We start from the raw sequence: 7,175 nt of genomic DNA, 5'->3' as shown, positions 1-7,175 counted from the left end.
GCCTGGTTGATTCTCTCTGAGGGACAAACCTGCATGGAGCTGCTCTGCTTGTTAGTTTAGGGAAGTACTTGAAAGCACAGTCCCTCCCTTAAGACTCCTTGCTGGAGTCAGTAGATGCTGAGATGGGGTGTGACAACCATCACAGCCTTGGGACATCTTCACCAGACTGCCTTCCTCCAGCCAGGATTGACAGGTAGTCTGTAAGCAGGTCTGCCAAAGATCTCATTAAGGGAAATGCTGGCAATTCACTTGGTTTCTAAGCTAGAAGAAGAGAGTTCCTCTGTATAATCCAACTAAATTGGGTTTAAAATCATTTTCTGTGTCTTTAAATAGTTCAAATTCTGCCTCTAATTAAATTCCCATTAATAATGCTCTTGGCTATTTAGTTACTGTAGCAGGGTTAAACATTCCCTAAGCCTCTTGGTTTAATTGACTTTGATAATACAGCTAAAGCTGTTAAAATAAGTTCAACACATCTCTCACAGAGATGGGTTTATGTTGCAATGTCTACAAGGATTCAAGCCTTTGGGTGCACACCTGATCTTCTAAATGAACCTGATGTTTTGCAGGTCTTAGCAAGCCAGACGATCGCTCTATATTTTCTCTCCAGGGCTCAGAATAGTTCCTCATGAAAGCCTGGCTCAAAAAGCCCTGAAATCTGATAAAATGTATAGATTTATTGTGAGTTTCCAGCCAGGTCAGGGGCTGAGTTCTAGACGGGAAATGGTTTTGGTTTTCTGAAATGTTAGATGATTTGGCCAACACAAACCAAACATGAGCTGTCACAAGCTTGCTAATAAGTCAGACGGTGGCGCTATCAATGCTGGTTTTGAGACTGATAAAAGGAGCCTTTTAATGTGCTACTGTTATACTTTTTTCCTTCTCTAAACTGATTTACTGATTTGAATTGCTCCACTAGGGTTTGAGAACCAATTCACACAGAGATGTTTAACGTTGTTCCACACTCACTTTTGTTTCCAATGCAAAGGAGAAATGAGCAGGAATTCTTTGATGCAGATAGTGGATTGAGATGATGAACTCAGTATTAATAGGACACAGAGCTACGTAAGCTCAACAGAGGGATATGACCAGTTTAGAAGCAGCAGCATCTCATGGAGGTGGAGATGCCCCAAAACTCAGTTAGGTTCCCTGACAGACTGTGTTTTTCCCCAGTGTGATCTGGAGTAAATACTTTTTTTTTCTGTCCCACTTCCCCTTTAACAAAGTGAAAATTGGGAAAYTTGGCTGGAAATATGATTGTGTTATGAGTGGAAACATGGCTTTTGGCTTTACTTTGAGAGTCTATTTTTTGTCTTTCTCATTGCTTTCAGTGCCTCTGCTTTGTTTAATTTATTGATCTTCTCTAAGCATTTCTGGTGCCTTTGCCTTTGTTTGGAGATTTGCCTCTCCATCTGCTCTGAAAATGAAAAAAAATAAATAAATCACCTGAGCCAAGGCTGAATCCACTTGCAATAGCAAAGTCACATATACTTCACTGGTCTCCCCATTTCATAGAAAGGGAAAATGAGGGATAAAGGAAAAAGAAACAGCTCATGCGATATCATGGAACCAGTCATGAGTTGGGAAAGAAACTGCAGAATGGGTGAGCATGACCTTGAGCTGCTCTCAAAACTAGGCTCAGTACCTGAGACTGCAAGAAAGGCCTCTAAAGGTCTGAGCAAATCCCTACAGGCTGCCTGCGGATTGTCCTCATGGTGGGGGGGAGATGGAGCTGTGCTCACTGCCATTGCAGTAGTCCATTTTACTGACACAGGCTAGCCCTTCTCCAGGCTCCCACCCTCAGCCTTGGCCTGATGCCAGTGAGACARTGCTGCATACCCAAGCTCCATGCTGGAAGTGGTCCCATGCATCACTCACTGCCTCCTTGTCCAGTGTTAGATAAAACAGTTCAAAGGATGGAAATGTTCRTTGGTGAAGGTAACTAGCATGGGTTGCTCCAGCAATCCAGGCCACACAATTTTGCAAGACAGTCTTCAACATCATCTGTTTAGAAACTCAGTGAAAGTTCTGATTCTACAAATCATCTTGGCGGGTAAACAGTGCCAAAGCTAGCAGAAAATAGTGCATTTGTAAAGTTTGGGGAGGAATGGAAGCATTTTTCTGGTGCCAGCTTCTATCAGACTTAGAAATGGTGTCCAGAAACATGATCGAGCTCCTAGCAACTTGGCAAAAATAGCATATAATGCAATAGAAAGGGTAGTGCTCAAAACCAGGCAGATCAAGTCATGGTGTCCACTGTGACGGAAAGGTCTCTTTTATCCCAAGGGCATTCTGATGTCCAAAAGAGAGTATAAAYAGCTCTTGAAGAGGACAAAGACAGCAACTTGGCAGCATTCCCTGGCATCTCCTCAAGCTGACGTAAACCCATTTGCTGGCTAGCTCACTGGAGCAGCTGAGGGAATCCTGGGTGATGGATGTGTGGTGTTTCTCCAGAAGTCCTTCACTGCAGATAATCCTTCACCAAAGGTGGACTGTGCTGCCCTTCTCAGTATTCTTGCTGCCTTGATTCCTGCTGATTTGAATGGCRCCTACAAACTTTTCAGGATTCGGACCATAGAGTCTGGGACATGACCATTATTATTGTATAAATTGAACATCATAAAACAACAGGCTTTACTTCAGCTTTCCTGCTGACAATTAACTAAGATAATTCACTCACATTAGTAGAATGAAGTCATTGCAACTGCTGTCCCTAGTGCTGGGCCCAGAATGACAAAAGTTGACAAGTGTGGTTATGTACCAGCCAAAATCTTTTGCTTTCTCTCTGTGCGCTCATCCATCTGTCCRGCCACCCCCAGGGACTCTAGCTGAGGATCTCTCCCATCCACGTGTCTGCCCATAGGATCTCTGTAACACTTCTGCTAGTGAAAGTTATTTTACAAGGCTGCTCCTCTTCTTGGATGACTCTATGCTCTTTATTACCACATCTTCCTATCCTGCTCCTTTTGTAAGGTTTGCCTTGATCCAGCTGGTATGTTATTCACCTTATAGAAAAAAAGATGCCCACAGTGACCCTAATCTTTACAAATGATAAACCTTATATTGCTGGTTCATTAAAGCAAGTGTAAATATAACCATCCTGCCACCCTGTAAACCTTGTTTTTGTGAGGGCTGGTGGGGTCTTCTCACAGCTGTGCTGAAGACTGATCCTCTCCGACACTGTTTAATTTACTAGGACAGAGCTAACTTTAGAGACTTCTGGGCCAGGCCAGCGTTGCTGGTGCCACTGCGTGGGTGGAGAAGTCAAGGCATGGAGGGAGACTATGAGTAACCCAAAGTTTTGCAGGTGGTCAGCAGGAGAGCCGGGAATAGTGCCCAGGAGACAACTCCGTTCTTAGCTCCCGGGACGGGATGTGGGCAAGGTTAATGTGGCAAATAAAAAAAGATCCCTCTAAAATAAATGTGACCTATAAAATACATAAACATTGACTAGCCATAAACAGCATTTACTGTTTACAGCATAAGAGCACAAGGATATTTGCCAGCCATTTGCAGCTTAAAGGATAAACAGTAGTTCTTTTGATCTTAAGTTGTCGAAAGGGTCGTATTTAAAGCAATTCATTTCTCCACAGTCTTTCACCCTTTACATCATTTGTTTTGCCTTACACTGATCCCACTGCTGTAAATATCACTTCTGCAGTAAAGTGGTGTTGCAGTAAATATCCTTTCTGATAAAGACGCAGGCTGAGGGGGACTCCTCCACTCCTAGTAACAAGCAGTGAAATAGAAACGCCGCGGGGATAAAACATGAGAATTGGAGCTTTGACTAAATGGCAGCGTCCATCACAGTTTCTCCGAATATTTGAAAAATGGTGGCTGTGAATCCAGCTCAGAAACACTTACATGAGAACCTCAGAGGAAGCCTGAAAAAAGGCAAAAAAATTACTATTTTACTAAACCTCTGAGTTTTCTGGTGGCTGGAGGGCAAGAAAGCTATGTTTACTACAACTACCAYGTTTGTTTAGAATGAAATAAAAATCAACAATAAACTACTCAGTATTTGGCTGCTTGTCCCTTCCCAAGTCCTCTCCTTTCTCTGCTGTCTCCATGGCCAACGAGCTGCACCTCCAGATTCCTCCTAGGAAGTATTTATAGTCCAGGGCTAGAAACACATGCAGCAATGTGGACAGTTTAGGTCTGATGGGCCTGAAATTTTAAGGGAGTTTGGATCCAAAAGCTACAGTGTTTAGCAGTAATATCTTGTTTGTGAGGATCTTCCATTTGATATTTAAGAGTTAAAAAAAAAAATGCACTGGTAACAACAATAATATTTCAGCCAAGCCCACATCATTTATACAGATGTGTCTGTGTGGGGAGCATGAGTGACAGAAAATACTTGCTCTTGCAATAGCTGGAGGTGGGAGGTTTTTCATGCGTTGGCTCAGGGGTCCCCAGGCTTCTGGTCGTATCATTAGGGRTGGCGAATCCTGCAGCTCAGGAGATGATGTGGAGTTGTTGAGTTGTTGGGCCAACAGTCACACACCTCTTCAACGCACCTTGCATATGACCAGTGAGCTGCCCCCTGCCCACTGGGAAGCCTGACTGCAAAGTGTTATTTGCAATAACTGACTACAAACTGATTAATTGTTTTGGATTTTTTTTTTTCTTTTTAAGAAAAATCCAATACCTTCTGTTCAAACTGTAATGAAAGTTTGGAAATGTCCTGAGAAGCAGAAGTCTGATTTCCTTTCTCCCACAGCAGATCAGCCCATTGTTCTGGTTCATTTATGTGGAAGCGACTTAGTGACTGATTCATTTTGATTTTATCGTTTTGGTTTGTTACACTGTGAAATTTATACTAAGATATTAAATGTAATAGTGCTATGTTTATTGGAAATATGTAAATATAAAACTAAAATACTGTTTTAAAATAAAACCTGAACAAAACAAATTGGAAGACTAAAATGCCAAATAAAAACAAAGCATTTCCGCATTATAGAAGCAAACTAAAATGTCATTTTTTTTTGGCTTTTTCCATCTAATCTACATTCTTGCRAAATGTTATGCATACAGTGATAGAGAATGAATCTGCATTTATATAGTTTACACCATCAGACTTGCTTGTTGTTGAAAAATGTCAGATGAGAAAGCCACCACCTTTCCCAGTCCTTTTTAGTCTATGCTCGCTTCCTTATATTTCTTATTCTTAAACTGGGCCTTACTTTTTCCTGCACATCCCAGGGCTGGCAAATTTGGGAATGCAAGTAATGAAGGCATCCWGCAGGCAGGTGTGATGTCTCCTGCTTTACCAGTCTCGGTTTCAGGAATCAGAAAAGGTGAYTGGGAAAACAAGAGGGGATCGGAAGGAGAACTCAGCACAGCAAACAAACCGTGAATACGTTTGCAGCACTCTGGCGCATCACGCAGAGCTTCGCAGCACCTGCCACCGAAGGAAAACCTTGCCGGGACGCAGAGGGTGACGCCAACTTCCCTGATCAGTCATGCTGGGGAGGGCGATCCAGGCTGGAGTCTTCTGTCAAACCCAACTGCCTCTGAACAGCCATTCATTTCAATTCAGGCAGAAACCTTGGCCGCAGTTAGGTTGTGTCAGTACTTACGGAAGTACAAAGTCTTTCCAGCCCTGCAAAGCACTTCTAATATTATGATTTTCCAGCTGAAGTGTCCCAGCAGTTTAAGCACTCTGATGGTGAGCCGCACGCTGCTGTGTCATTAAATGTTTCATCCGTGCTGCGACATCCAGACGGGGCAGCCAAGCTCACTGCAGCCACGCTCATCGCCTCCACACTGGCCGATGGCAGACACCAGCAACCGCGGCCCCGTACCGGCGACCCCAGGACAGCCCTGCTCCACCAGCAGCTCCAGCTTCTCTGCCACTGCCAGTGCAGGTTGGAGCAGGGAGGCTGCAGCCATCAGCGCTGAGTGCTTTTATGGAATGGAACTTTGTGCAAGCAGACATCACTTTCTGCTGAGAACCAYTGGAGATTTCTCCAAAAAACTGATRTTTGCCACCWTYCTGCTGAGAACAGGCCAGAGAGAGTCATAATCTGRACMAGAAGCAGAGAGCCACAGGCCAGGGTGCAAACCCAGGCTAGAAAACCCATATAGATTTGTCTTTCACTCTTGCTTCCCACTTTCTTTGCCATGACAAAAAGTGTTTGGGTGCTGTCTTGCTTAGCCTTTTYTCTCCATGTGCGCTCAGATAACACAACAGGACCATAGTTAGGGAGAAAAGCTCTCTGGCTTTGCACAAGAATTTACTATCTGTCTGAAGCATTTGACTTTGGTGGGAACAAGATGGGCCCAGGATCTTCTGCTGAACTTCCAGTAGTGGGAGGAAGGAATGGGTCTGGTATTTAAAACAAGCGCTTCTTTAGTAAAGGGACATATGTGTTGATGTGTTGGAGGGAGAGACAGATCTTCCTTGCTCCGGGACACGGGAAGCCCACAATAGTGGCTCTGCAGAATGGCAGGGCTGCTCTGGGGCCAGCGTGAGCCATTAATGGTTTGTCTGTTTATGTTGCGAGTGGGCTTGGGAAGAGCTGTAAATGCATATTTTCCTCTTGAAATATTGAATCCAGTGTTTTCATTTTCTGAGGCCTGGGGAAAAATTATGTTTCATATTTTAAAAATAAACACTGCTTTTACAGAGGTATAAATGCAGACCTATAGTATCCAGCACACCTTTGCCTCTCGCCTTATTTTCAAAGCTTTAATGTTGCTTGTGTGCCCCAACCTCCGCTAGCGAAAATATTCACCTGAAATGTATTTATCTTTCTTTGCTAATTAGCAGCAAAATGACACAGAGAAACTTTATATTTTCCTCAGCAAGAACAGCCATAGAGACTTCATTTATGGAGGGCTCTGAATGATCCCTATTCATGGCAAGCAAGTACTGTCTGCACCAATAGGTCCTTGTATGCATGGCAGAGTAACAGGAGAAACCCCATCGTAGACAGAGCTGGAGGTAAAATCTCCAGGATTTTACACTTTTATTTCACTTTGTTCCCTAATAATTGTAAATGTATGTGTGTGTCTGTGCTACATACATGGAGGGCGTTATGTACCTGTGTGCATTTAAGCAGACAGATACCTGTGCATAGTATTTATACATATTTGCACTCATTTAAATTCACACATATGCAAACACATTCATGAAAAGCATGCATGGAGGAGAGTTATGTGTCTACATACAT

Source organism: Apteryx rowi, unplaced genomic scaffold, assembly GCF_003343035.1.
Source record: "Apteryx rowi isolate R43461 unplaced genomic scaffold, aptRow1 scaffold_43, whole genome shotgun sequence".
Taxonomy (NCBI): Eukaryota; Metazoa; Chordata; class Aves; order Apterygiformes; family Apterygidae; genus Apteryx; species Apteryx rowi.
This window is presented reverse-complemented; position numbering follows the sequence as displayed.